Source organism: Gymnodraco acuticeps, unplaced genomic scaffold (genome assembly GCF_902827175.1).
Source record: "Gymnodraco acuticeps unplaced genomic scaffold, fGymAcu1.1, whole genome shotgun sequence".
Taxonomy (NCBI): Eukaryota; Metazoa; Chordata; class Actinopteri; order Perciformes; family Bathydraconidae; genus Gymnodraco; species Gymnodraco acuticeps.
The window spans coordinates 339,978-354,946 of NW_022989762.1; the positions used below are offsets into that span (position 1 = coordinate 339,978).

The 14,969-nt window shown below is 41.7% G+C and overlaps 1 non-coding gene across 1 annotated transcript; it reads right to left on the reverse strand.

Annotated features, from left to right (window-relative positions):
* Positions 1 to 6,701: 6,701 nt before the first annotated feature.
* trnan-guu lies at positions 6,702 to 6,775 on the reverse strand. Its single transcript has one exon. It is a non-coding gene; the product is annotated as a tRNA-Asn (tRNA).
* Between the last annotated feature and the right edge of the window lie 8,194 nt (positions 6,776 to 14,969).

Sequence of the window (14,969 nt, forward strand, 5' to 3'; positions counted from 1 at the left end):
CTACAACAAGATGAACATATTTGACCGTGATTTAATTGTAATACACATTTCCAAATGATGCCGAAGTAACAACATACTGATACCGGTTAGTAAAAACCATGAATTAATGCTTTGACAAGTCTGCAGACACACGGCAGAGAAACACCTTTTAAAATGCGTGTTTTGCAAATGGAGCTTGGCTAAGCTAACGTTATATATGCTCCGACCGTCCACACTCACAACAACGGCCTACAGACATAAATAAAGCAGCGACTGTATTCGCCATGACACAGGCAGTCTGTGGTTTGTACTTGTTTAACTTTTGTCTAGTTTCTGAACAGATATGAAGAGCTGTGAGCTCTGAGTGCTAAGAGCTAACGGCTGTGTTGTTTTTCTGTTATTTTTTATGGGTTCAATGAACCGTTGATTTTCACAATAAAGTTCCGACAGTTTATATAAAATGTGTCATGATTATTCATGTTTGATGGGTAAAGTATATGCAGATTGCCTCTCGTATTCACAGCAAGCATGGTAACATGATGCTCGTGCCGGGGCCGTGCCTCGCGCCCCTCTTCTGCAGGGGGGCGTGGTCAGCTGCAGCTAATTTGCATTAAAGCTACGTCACAGAATCAGCCCTTGCAAAAACAGAGCTGGAATAGAGCAAATAGAGCGAAATGAGGCATGGCTGAAATGCATGATCTGTTTGGTATTTCGAAATAAAAACTTCACAGACATGTTTTATATAGGTATGGCCGTACAATATATTTTTAAAATATAGCATGATAGGTCCACTTTAAGTCATGTTCTGTCCTCCATAGTTTTTTTCCCTATTTAAAGGTCCCATGTCATGCTTTTCCGGTTATTACCCGTCCCCTTGTGTGTTATGAAGGTTTGTATGCATGTAAACGGTCTGCTAATTCACAAACCCTCAAAGTACACCCTGTAGCAAGTAAAACTCTAACACAGAAAATACCTGTCTATGAACACCCAGAACACCTCGTTGGAGATTTTCTTTTTCAATTTTTTTCTTCCGGGAACCAAGTGACGTAACGACGACCCCTCCGTGGATTGGTCAAAATGGACCAATGCGTGGAGCCGTTACGTTACGTCCGCGGAGCCGTTACGTTAAGTCCGTGGATTGGTCCAAATTGACGAATCCGCGGACTTCCTCACACACACACAATCTTTTCTCAGCTGCAGCTCCGCCGATTTCTCCTTCCTGAGACGGCGGGACGCGGCGAGGCTGTGAGTCGGTGTGTGAGACAGCGAGACACAGCGAAACTATCCCGAACACACACACACCCGCAGCCTGGCTGGGAGTTTGTGTGTGTTCGGGATTGTTTCGCTGTGTCTCGCTGTCTCGAAGACGGCCACTGGGCTCATAGGGAGGGGGCGTCAGGAGCTCCAACAAGCCGTTTAGGACAGAGTGAATACCATCCCAAACACACACCCTAATTGACAAATATTTTAATCAAAATAAAAGCAAAAATATTTTTTTTTCATTGATTTCCAAAAAGCATTTGACTCGATTTGGCATGTTGGTCTATTCAACAAACTACTTCAAAGCGGTATAGGGGGAAACACATTTGACCTAATAAATCTATGTACACAAACAACATGTGCAGCATCAAGATCGGACACAAAAGAACAACCTTCATTTCTCAGGAACGGGGAGTAAGACAAGGATGCTGTTTATCACCGGCCCTGTTCAACGTCTACATCAGGGGTCGGCAACCCCTGGCACGCGTGCCAACATTGGCACGCGGCACCGTAACCAGTGGCACACTAGGAATAAGTGTGCAAAATATTTAAATTGTATTTTCAGATCCTGAACGAGACCGCCGCCAGAACGCGTCTCCCCGTTACCTGCAGAAGGAAGCGATGCACCAACGCAGCCCCGCTCTCTTTAACTCCAGGCGACTTTCTGCCGCTTTCCTCCGGGGTGCAGTGCTGATCGTTTCACAACAGAGGAAAGTTGCAGTTCCCATAAGGAGCTGTACACATGCCGCAGTTTTTGCGTGGCTGTGTATTTAGTTGAAAGCCCAGTGGCGATCTGTTCATCTCTCATCGAAATAATATGCTACAAATGGGCGGACTGGCCATCTGTGTGTTGAACTTTCCTGTCGGCTCCCAGACCGTAGTCGAGGAGGGCAGAAGCAACAAGCTTCAGGTTCAATAACCCACATAGCTTAAATGACTGGAGAGAGGCGAGCTCTTCTTGGGAGGCCGTTCTATTTATTTAGCTGTTCTTCTGTTTCACAAAATACATCACAGACCTCTGTTTTTCTGCTTCCTCGTTTCACTTCCAGAAACATACACATGCTCCCTCACTGTCGCTCTACCATCCACACACATGCACACGCCACACCCCTCTCTCTCTCTCTTAAAGGGACATCGATCTCATCTCACTCTGCATGACCCTAATATCATAACATGTGTGTTCTGGAGAATCACAGAACGGACGATCGTCCTTATTATTATGCCGTTTAAACCAATTATTTAAATGTGTTTGTTAAATTCGGCATCATGTAAGTTGCACTGACAGGTCCACACACTGCGTCCTCGCAGCGAGGCTCCCCCCGCCCTCCTGCTGATAGTTCACGAGCGTCAAGCTCCTCAATCCCCCCCCCTTGATAATTCTCGACCGTTGGCACGCTGATAACAATTTTTTTTTTTAAATGGCACGTCATATCAAAAAGGTTGCCGACCCCTGGTCTACATTAACGAACAGTCCACAGCACCTGGGCTCACACTTCACAAAACAGAGATCAAATTCCTGCTGTATGCAGATGATTTAAGCCTGTTAAGCCCGACAAAAATATTTAAATTTAAATATACTGTTACTGTCAGACCTGGGCCATGGCAATCAACATAAAAAAGACAAAAACAATGATATTTCAAAAAAGATCCAGAAGTCAGGCAAACAATATTGACTTTACAATTGGGACACATACAATAGAAAATTGCTCAGAATATAATTATTTAGGCCTGAAAATAAGTTCCACTGGAAGCTGATCAGCACGCAGGGCATTTTATGCAATAAAAAGACACATTCACATTCAAATTCCAATTTTAATTTGGCTTAAATGACTTCAATCAGTAATACAACCCATCCTACTCTATGGAAGCGAAGTGTGGGGCCCACAAACAAACCAAACATTTGACAAATGGGAAAATCATCCAATAGAAAATGCTCACAATGAGTTTTGCAAACGCATCCTACAGGTTCACAGGAGAACAACTAACAACGCCTGCAGAGCGGAATTAGGCACATTTCCATTATTAATACAAATCCAGAAACGATCAATGAAATATTGGCTACATCTAAAAGAAAGTGACCCCCACTCCTACCACCACAAAGCCCTGCAGCATCAAGAGATGAACAAGGGAAAGAGTCCCCTCTCTCAGCTGGTCCTGACATTCTGTTCACAAACCGGCTCACACTGTGTTCTGCCTCAGGACCAGTCTGAGCCCTCAACTATTAGAGCAGGGCTCAACGCTAACTTTTAAAAGTGGTTGCCAGGCTGGCAACCAGGCATCAGCTTTTGGTTGCCAAAACTGAAAATACGGTTGCCATTTTTAGTCACCTTATATTTTAAATAATTAAGATACTATACAGTTATACATCAACTTAATGATGAACATGTGACACAAAAGAATGTTCAAATGCTTTACAATAAGTAATTAACACAATTATTTGAAACTTAAGTGGTAGTAAACTTGTCCCTCAATTGCTGGTATACAAAACACCAGTAGTGCAGCTGTTGTCATGTTCTCCACGGATCACTAGTTTCTTGGTCATCCGTTGTCTCCCTTTCAAATGTGGGTTTTCTTGACCTTTGTGCTGACCCCCACCATAGAAAACCATTCACAGTTAACAATTAGATATGAATTATTAATGCTGTAAATTACCTTTAATATGTCTAACTATATTTCAAATGTGTTACCTTTTTATAGAAGTGATTATATTTGTATGCCAATATTTTCCTATGGTAAAGTTTCGTTTAGCACTTTTATTTTGGTAGTAATAAGATCGGGACTCTTATTTTAGAAGGTACTTTTACCGGAAGTGAATGCACAACGGAGCAGAATGTACATATTTCGCCTCCCAAGACTTTACACATGTCCTCTTTGCTTTCGTTCGGGTTCACCTTGCGCTTTATCAGTTGAATCACTTTGAACATTCGTTTGAGATGTTGACGGGTTGGCCGAACGTTTTACCGCACAGTCAAACAACTTAATTTGCTTCGCCATTTTTTGTAAAACAAACACACAGTGCACCGCGCACGCAAGTAAACGTGCATCGCTTTCTGGCTCCCTAATCACACCAATGCACGTGCAACTTAAGTGTCAGGTTCCGGTCACAACAATAATTAAATATCACTCTTAATACAACAAATAATTAACATTTATCTATTTTGGGGTGCACATTTTGCTGTTTGCTGTCCTTATTTCTTTATGTTAAAAACTGGTTGCCGCCAAGAAGTGGTTGACATTTTTTCTGAACGGTTGCCAATGGCAACCGTTACTGTCGAGCCCTGTAGAGTCAACCAAATTATAACAAAACACACAAAAAACTACCTCACTTATTGTAACACTAAATCCCAAACAAAAAGTAAAATGCAATGCTATCTGGCCCTAAAAAGACAGTACACTGTGGCAGCCTACCTGAGCACAGTGACTGATGTTAAACACTGAAAGATGTTGACAAAGTACAGACTGAGTGCTCACAGCCTGGCCATAGAAACAGGCAGGTACAAGAAAACATGGCTGCCAAAACACGAGCAATCATGCCAACAATGTGGAGGAACTGCTGTGGAGACAGAGCAGCACTTCCTCACACGATGCCCAACTTTTGAAGTTAATAGTCAGACTCGAGTCACCAATTTGATGACTTGAGACTCGACTTGACAAAATCACAAAACACTTGCGACTCGACTTGGACTTGAACACCAATGACTCGGGACTTGACTTGGACTTGAGCCTTCTGACTTGAGGTGACTTGATCATTTAATTCAGAGGTCTCCAACACGCCGATCGCGAGATGCCGCTAGAAGAGCAGACTCCCGTCGGGGAAAGCAGAATCTTCAGCCGCTCCTACTCTTGCTGAGAATCCTTGCAGGCAGGGGCGGGACTTTATTTAGCTTGGGCCACCATGCGGCCAATCATACAGTATGCGAGGACACACTAGGATCATACCATTATGTGAAAGAAGGGTGGGGGGCACAGCAGGTGTAGTGGTACAGGCCAGCTGCACAGAGCGACGGGGAGACGGATTTAAATGCAAGCGCGTCGGAAAAAGTCAAGAAATGAGCGAAAAACCGAAAAAAGAAGCAGCATCTGGCTGCTTTTCAATGATATTGGAGAAAGCAAAGCTGAGTGCAGGATTTGTAAAATGAAAATAACCTTTTTTGGTAACTACTCAGGATTTATTGTCAGAGGTGGGAGAAGTTCAGATCTTGTACTTGAGTACAAAAGTACCAGAGTGTAGGAATACTCGGTTACAATAAAAAGTCCTGCATTCAAAATGTTACAAGTAAAAGTAGAAAAGTATTATCATCAAAATATAGTTAAAGTACCACCTGCAGAGGGATCTAGATGCAGGTGTTCTCTTCCCCATAGAGACCGCCTCGCTGCACATTATCCCTTGCATAAAGATAGATTGTGGGTCCCTTATAACATGTTGTACACAGTGGAAATAAACATTCTGGTTACCTCAACATCAGGGATCTTATACATTAAACTCCTTCTGAATCAAACCGTCACGGTAGCCTTACCTTTCTGATCCCTCTTAAATTAGAAAAAAACACGTTACTTTACCAGCAGAGAGAAAATTGATTATTAAATTATTAATGTGACTAATAAAGAATGGTTTGATTATTAAGTATTATTCTGTTGATTGATGTCATTACATTTGGTGAAAAGCACATAATGACTTGTTTAAGACTCGTTTTGTCAAAGTGTAGGACTTGAGACTTGACTCGGACTTGAGCGCAAAGACTTGAGACTTGACTCGGACTTGAGCGCAAAGACTTGAGACTTGACTCTGACTTGAGCGCAAATAATTGAGACTTGACTCGGACTTGAGCGCAAAGAATTGAGACTTGACTCGGACTTGAGCGCAAAGACTTGAGACTTGACTCGGACTTGAGCGCAAAGACTTGAGACTTGACTCTGACTTGCAAAACAATGACTTGGTCCCACCTCTGGGTGATAGTGAGGGTATCCCTTGTTTAGCAAGACAGTAGTGACGGCCATCTTGGTGACGTGTGTTGTTGTGCGAGACCGGAGCTGTAGTTCATTGAGCGTTTCACACAAACAAATGTGTTACTTCACAGTTTTACGACACATTTTTTTTTTTGACTGGCAAAATGATCTTTTAAATTGACAAACATCTATGTGTAATTCGTGGCACAATTCAAACGGGATCGAAAGATAATCTCTCTCTCCATTGACTTCAATACATAATTTTTCCGAAATAAGGTCCCATGGAGGTCCACCGGAAGGGGAGGGACTTCGCCACTCTATACAGAGATGCTGTATGAGAAACCAATGAGATTTTGTAAAATTGCACAATATAAATCTATTTTAGTAGACCTCAACAATGGAATTATGATCAAACAATGGAATTATGATCAATAGAAATGGCCATGACATGGGACCTTTGAGATACAGACACTCATTTCCATAACATTCTTAAAAATATGAAGTTCAAAATATGTCGTCCCTGGGTGGGCTTGAACCACCAACCTTTCGGTTAACAGCCGAACGCGCTAACCAATTGCGCCACAGAGACTTCCATGTTTTTTTTTCAGATCAGTGAAACCAATTTGACAGAGGGAGAGTTTCAAATGGAGTGGATTTCAAATTAATTAGTTAATTTTAGTTTTTAGGCACACTTGACTGCAGTATCATTAGTGTCCTCCAGTGTCACTACAGGAACAAATACACAGGAGAATAATTGTGTAGAGTGCAGGACCCTTTCTAATTTCTCTAACTCCCCTCCTCGACTCCTATCCTCGAGACTTAGTCCCGCCCACAGGAGATGCGAACGGAGGAGTCGAGGAGGGCAACCGAGGAGAGAGGAGGGGAAGCAGCAGGCGGTTAGAGAAATGAGAACTCCTCTCCTCTGAGCGGTCATTTTAAAGAGACGTCCATTAATGATGACAGGAGGCACAGATGGACAGATGTGTTCATGACCACTTATATATTTACTTTGAATTAATTCACCGTGCGGTATAATGAGACAATAACAGGCTACAGATGCGGACACACACATACATACATACAGACACACACACACACACACACACACACACACACACACACACACACACACACACACACACACACACACACACACACACACACACACACACACACACACACACACACACACACACACACACACACACACACACACACACCACACACACACACAAACACACACACACACACACACATATATAAATATATACCATTTCAGAATCAAACAGAGCACTCTCATAATAACGTAACACTATCAGAGACTGGATATATCCCCCCCCCCCCCTCTCTGGTCGCTACAATGAGGGAAATAAATTACGGGCCAAAAGTTTTATTTACAAGTATTAAAAGTAAGCAGAGGACACCAAACCAACTGAGACCTGTCTGTCCGCTGCATCTACGCACTGTACAACACACACCTACACACTGTACCATACACACCAACAGCTCCTAAAGCATATAATCAGGCTACAGCCATTGTGTATTTTATTATGTGAAGTAGGGCTGGGCGATTTGGCCTAAAAATAAAATCGCGATTTTTTTCTAACTAATGGACAATTTTCGATTTAAACCTCGATTTTTTTCTGTTTTTTTCTAAACAAACCAGACCAAGGCTCTTTTAAGTGAACGACGGGAGCCGGCTCTTGCCCGCGAACGAGCCGTTTTTTTTGCGGAGGGATCTAGATCGGCATGATGTGCACATTATGCAATGTGCACATCATCCCGCTTATTACACATGGCCACATTCTCAACAAAGTAACGACATGACTCCCAATATTAATTGAAATGCTTTTATGGATTTAGAAAATGATTTTATTGACTTAAAAAATTGTTTTATGTATTGATTTAAATTGACAAGCATCCGCTAAGAAAAGTAGTCCGTTGTTACCGTTTGAACTAACGTAGCAACGGCAGGAACTGCTTCGATAGTGTTTTTGAGGAGCTTTTTGATTACAGATTTGAAAACATCGTTGCTTGCTTTAAAAGTAGCACACTTCATGATGTCAGACCTTGGGAAGTATCTAGATATCCCTGCCCTAATGCCAAAGGAACTGGCAACTGAATATGTGTCGCCGTTTGATGTCTATGTCTGGACCGCTGCGTAAAAAGGAGGGTTTCTGCCCCATTACTTCTCTTCTTACTTCTATAAGAATAAAACACGGAGGACGGAGATCTCTTTTCCTCCCCCTCTACAGATCGCCCAGCAGCTGATCTCAGAGCACGCTCCCCTCTCCTGCAGGGGGGCGTGGTCAGCTGCAGCTCACAGAATCAGCCCCCTGCAAAAACAGCGCTGGAAAAAGCAAATGGAGCGAAATGAGGCATGGCTAAAATGCAAGATATTTTTGGTATTTAAAAAAAAAAAAAAAAATGTATATACTTTATATAGGTCGATACAGTAGCCCCTTTTTTTAAAAATAGTTTGTATAGGTGTTGCTATCTGTTTTGTGTAGCTGGTTCTACAAGCAAGTCAATGCATTCATTGGGTGGTATCAGAGATTTACACGGGTCTGTAAATGCAATGAAAACAATTGGCCACAGCAAATCATTTATATAAAATTAGACTCTGTTGCTCCTTTGAAAAAGAAGAAAATAAAACAACATAGATTAGCTCCATGGCATAATGCCGAAACCCGCAAAATAAAGCAAAAGTCGAGACAACTTGAAAGGATATGGCGTTCCACTAAACTTGAAGAATCTCGTTTAATTTGGCATATTACTCTCAATGAATATAAGAAAGCACTGCGTAAAGCGAGAGCAGCTTACTACTCTTCATTAATAGATGAGAATAAGAATAATGCAAGATTTCTTTTCAGCACTGTAGCCAGGCTGACAGAAAGCCACAGCTCGATTGAGCCTTCTATTCCCATAGCACTCAGTAGTAATGATTTTATGTGCTTTTTTAACGATAAAATTGTTACTCTTAGAAACAAAATTAATGACCTCTTGCCTTTGACCAGTATAGTGTTATCAACAGCTCCCGGAAACGTAAGTTCTAATATTACACTAGATCAGGGGTGGCCAACCAGTCAGAGGTTAAGAGCCACATTTTTTCTATGTTACTGCAAAGAGCCACATCAAACACACAGTCACTGATACCGCTTGTTTCAGTTTTTTGTTTTCTGGAGACAAGATTTCAACCACGTCACTGGTGCATTTTTGTGGCATTGGATATATATTTTTTAAATCCTCTGGAGCAGAGAGAGGAGCTGTGGATTATTGTTATTGATTAATGCATCAGTGTTTCTTAGGGTCAAAAAACACTAAACTCACAACTTCAAATGAAAGCGTTTAGTTTATTTAATAAAAGAGCACATGTTCAATGTGAAAAGTGACAGTAGTTATAGATTATTTGCAATTTGGTGCGATATATTTAAAAAAAAATTATATATATTTTTTAAACACCTTGAATTTCAGGGGGGGGCGCGGGGCTCCGTTGGCGGGGTGCAGCGCCCTTCCAAGACAATGGTAGGGGAAACACTGGATAGTAGTGTTTAATCATAGGTTTTCCCCCACTCAAAAAGTGATTGGTTCACTGCATCGCAGGTATTATTGTGATTGGCTCTTGGGCCACATCAAAATTAGACGCGCTGTCATCCTCTCATACTGACACCACACATACACACGTAGGGAGAGCCGGGACGAAAGTAACACCGGACGAAAGTAACACGGAACGAAAGTAACACGGAACGAAAGTAACGGAGCAATTTTATCCGAGCCCAAACAACTTTGACCGGCCAAATTACGTCAGAATTATCAGCATTCAATACTTAACAGACCTACTAAATATCAGGTTTAACTGTCAGGAGTAGTGTTGTCACGATACCAACATTTTGGTTTCGATACCAAGTCAAGAATTGCGATTCCGATTATTTTTCGATACTTTTCTTAAAAAAAGGGAAACAGTCTTAAATGTAATTATTGTGCTTTATTTCACACCAGAACCATAACACAAACTTTTAAACAATGAGAACAATAAATACAATAAATGACAAGAATTCGTATTAAATAAAATTAATACATTTCTTACAGACAGGCCTCGTGGTGTCCGTAGGCTTGCCCTCACTGTCAGAGATATAGCTAAAATACTTCCACATTTAGCTTCTGGCATCTTTTTTGTCAACAAGCCGAGGGGCAGCGGCAGTTGCACTCCCACTTGCAGCCATGCTTCTCGTTTTCTCACATGCTCTGGCAGCTAGCGCGTGCACGAGAGCGGGGAGGCACTTGAGCGTGCTTGAGAGGGGCGGGACTGTAGGCACGGCTGCAGAGCAGGGAGTGGAAGCAGAGCGCTGAACACACACAGCTCTTATTTAAACGGCGCTTTCTCACCGGAGTACTTTCCGCCGTCATTCTTAAACGGAGGAATCGTAACGTTTTTAACGGCAGGGTATCGCGGTATACCTTTCAAGTATCGGTACACCGTGCACCACTAGTCAGGAGTCAGTGTCTCTCCCCCAAACTCACACATATAAAATTCAATATGAACTGAAGAGCCGCATGAAACTAGGCAAAGAGCCGCATGCGGCTCGAGAGCCGCAGGTTGGCCACCCCTGCACTAGATAGTAAACTAGAATGCTTTTCAGCCATTAACCTTGAACAATTAAATTCAATGATTCTCTCTTCTAAACCATCAACGTGTATCTTAGACCCAATTCCAACTAAGCTGTTGAAGGAAGTTTTTCCATTAATTAGCACTTCTTTATTAAATATTATGAATATGTCTTTATTATCAGGCTATGTTCCACAATCATTCAAAGTAGCAGTGATAAAACCGCTTCTTAAAAAGCACAACCTCGATCCAGAGGTTTTAGCCAATTATAGACCTATTTCCAATCTTCCGTTCCTCTCAAAAATTCTTGAGAAAGCGGTCGCAAAACAGTTGTGTGATTACTTAAAAAACAATGATTTATTTGAAGATTTTCAGTCTGGCTTTAGAACACATCATAGCACAGAGACAGCTCTGGTTAAAGTCACAAATGACATTCTAATCGCTTCTGACAAGGGACGTGTCTCTATTCTTGTTTTGCTCGATCTCAGTGCTGCATTTGATACTATCGACCATGATATCTTATTGCAAAGACTAGAGCACTTAGTTGGCATACAGGGAACTGCTTTAGGCTGGTTTAGGTCCTATCTATCTGAACGCTCTCAGTTTGTACGTGTCAATGATGAATCTTCCACGCAAACCAAAGTTAGCCATGGAGTGCCACAGGGCTCAGTGCTCGGACCTATTTTGTTCACATTATATATGCTTCCGTTAGGCAATATTATAAGGAATCATTCTGTACATTTTCATTGTTATGCGGATGATACTCAACTATATTTATCAATCAAGCCTGATGAAATTAATCATCTAAATAAAATTCAAGACTGCCTTAAGGACTTAAAAACGTGGATTACCTTAAACTTTTTTGAAGTTATTGTACTTGGCCCGAAGAATCTACGAAACAAATTATCTAAGGATATACTAACTATGGATGGCATTAATTTGGCCTCCAGTGAGACTGTAAGGAATCTTGGTGTTATATTTGATCAGGATTTATCCTTTAACGCCCACATAAAATCAATTTCAAGGACCGCCTACTTCCATCTACGTAACATTGCAAAAATCAGGCATATCTTGCCTCAAAACGATGCAGAGAAACTAGTCCATGCATTTGTTACTTCAAGGCTGGATTATTGTAACTCTTTATTATCAGGGTGTACCAAGAAGTCAGTCAAGTCGCTTCAGCTGATTCAAAATGCTGCAGCTCGTGTACTAACCAGAGTTAGGAAAAGGGACCACATTACTCCTGTTCTGGCTGCCTTACACTGGCTCCCTATAGAACACAGGATAGAATTTAAAATTCTTCTTCTCGCCTACAAAGCCCTTAATGGGCAGGCGCCATCTTACCTTAAAGAACTCATTATACCCTACTGTCCTACTAGGGCATTGCGTTCCAAGAATGGTTGTTCCTAGAGTCTCTAAAAGTACAATGGGAGCCAGAGCCTTTTCTTATCAAGCTCCACATTTGTGGAATCAGCTTCCAGTTTGTGTTCGGGCGGCAGACACCCTATCCGTTTTTAAGAGTGCGCTTAAGACCTTCCTTTTTGATAAAGCTTATAGTTAGGGCTGATTAGATTCATCCCCTAGTTTTGCTGATATAGGCTTAGTTTGTCGGGGGACATCTTACTTCTTCCTTCTCTCTGTCTATACCTGTGTACTCTCATGTTCCGATTAACCCAGCTTCCCCAAATGTCTTTCTTTTTGGTGTCTATATACGCCGGGATCCGGAGTCATGGATGATCCTGCGCTCCTCTGTCCTGGATCGCGAGCCCTGGATCTTGAGTCGTGGCTGTGGTCCTGGATCATAGGTCCTGGATGGATATCCTCGTGGATTCATCTTCCTATTATACACACATGCATTTCCAAACATTTGGACTACCTATGTTGCAAATGTATTATCTTTTCAATTTACACACGGCATCTATTGCACGTCTGTCCGTCCTGGGAGAGGGATCCCTCCTCTGTTGCTCTCCCTGAGGTTTCTCCCATTTTTCCCTTTAAACTGTGGGTTTTCTCCGGAAGTTTTTCCTTGTACGATGTGAGGGTCTAAAGACAGAGGGTGTCGTATTGTCATACTGATATTTTGTACAAACTGTAAAGTCCACTGAGACAAATGTAACATTTGTGATATTGGGCTATATAAATAAACATTGATTGATTGATTGATATATTAAACTGTATTTACTTTATTTACTCTTGAATACTTTAGTACAAAGGATGTATTGAATAATTTAAGTGATATATGTGTACACAGAGCTGCAGATCGGGTAGTCACAGGCAATGTGGCTGAGTTTTGTGCGTGTTCTGGAAAGTGAGAGAGTAAGCTACTACGGAGTCCCTTAAAGCAAAACAAATCTGCGGAGTCTAGAAATGTTTTTAAATCGCGATTTTTCGGTTCAGCCATTTCACAAACCGTAGGAAAGTAAAAATGCAAATTAATCGTTAAAACCGAAAAAATCGCCCAGCCCTAATGTGAAGCACTACATTTTTTTTTTAAAATATCGACTCTTTGTTTGTAGTTATCTACTGAACTACAGCAAATAAAGAGAGTAGGCCTGTTATACTGAGTGATATATATTTTACACACTGCTCTGCTTTCTGCATGGACCTCACAGCTGTTCTCTCTGTAAACATGGCGTTGCGATGAGAGCAGTTAATAAAATAATATCCAGGGGATGCATGCAAAGCTGTCATTGGCTGAGATAAGTCCGGCCGTGCGTCACGACTCTTTGAAACATCTCTGTTCCCGGAAATGCATCCACGAAGGAGCCGTGGAGGAACCATCAGTGTATCCTCGGTTATAGCTCCTCCAGAGAGCCTCCTCGACGCTCGATCCTCGGTCCTCGAAGTGCATTGAGGGAAATGAGATGTCCTTCAACATGGCGCGCTAAAATTCATTTCCGGGTCACTACCGGAGGACCGAGGAGTCGAGGAGTCGAGGAGGGGGATTTGATGAAATGAGAAAGGGCCCAGGTCAGGATGTTATTTATGTGTGGGTGTGTGTGAAACGGGTAAACAATGTGCTGTTATAATTTTGTGCCTTTTATTAATAATAGAACAGTGAACATGCGTGCAGAGTAGGGATAGGAATTTTGAAAGCAAATGTATATTCGAATATTCGACCCCCAAAAAAACGGTTAACCGAAATGTACATACCCTCTAAAAAAAAAAAAATGTGGGAAAACAAACAAAAAAGTGCTACATTTTGAAAAATAAATAAATGCATGTTCAAATAAGTATAGAAATCATGTCGAATTTGTCAAATGTATTGAACTGGTGATCACAGTTTGAACAGTTGACAGCTATAGGACTACAGCTTTCATGCTTAAAACATAACTTGTTAGGGTAACGTAACCCTATTACAACAGAGATCAACAACCTATTCAATAATAATAATAATAATAACTTTATTTTAGGGCTGTCAAACGATTACAATTTTTAATTAGATTAATTGTTTAAAAATTAATTAATCATGATTAATCAGTCACCATTCGAACTATGTCCAAAATATGCCATTTATTTATGTATATTGTTGTGGGAATGGAAAGATAAATGAAAGAAGGCAGATATATCCATTTAACATGTTTATTGTAACATTTTTCTGTGTGTCAAAATGAAAGAGAGCACCTATCAATCATCAAACCGTGGGTCTTAATTCATTACGTGTTGATTTCTATCAACGGGGGAGTACTAAAGGAAAGTCGACAGAGGGGGGGGGGGGCTAGTGGAGTACTTCGTGACCACAGAGTGTGAACGTTGTGATCAGCTGTTTTAGCGCAGTTCTCCAGTGAAGGGGGGGAGTCTCCCTCCGCAGCCGGTAGTCGGTAGCGTAGTTTTGGCACAATTCCGTTGTACAGACCGACGTTAACAGCAGCCCTGTCTGTGCACACGGAGACCGACTCTGTCGTCCGGTGATCTAACCGCCTTCTGGAAAAGCTTCACAAGTACGTCGGTACGCAAATGCGCTTTGTGACACAAGTGACGGTACGCATTTCAGATTACGCACATAACCTGCGTACCAGTTATGTGCACCCCTGTACTACAGCAAAAGTATTTTCCGTCGGGACTTCCTGCAACAACACCACGCCGTTATCGTGATTCTGATTGGCCAGAAGACATTATCAAAGATGTTCTATTGAGAAGACGATCACTACGTGACAAAAGTTTTAAAAACCGTTTC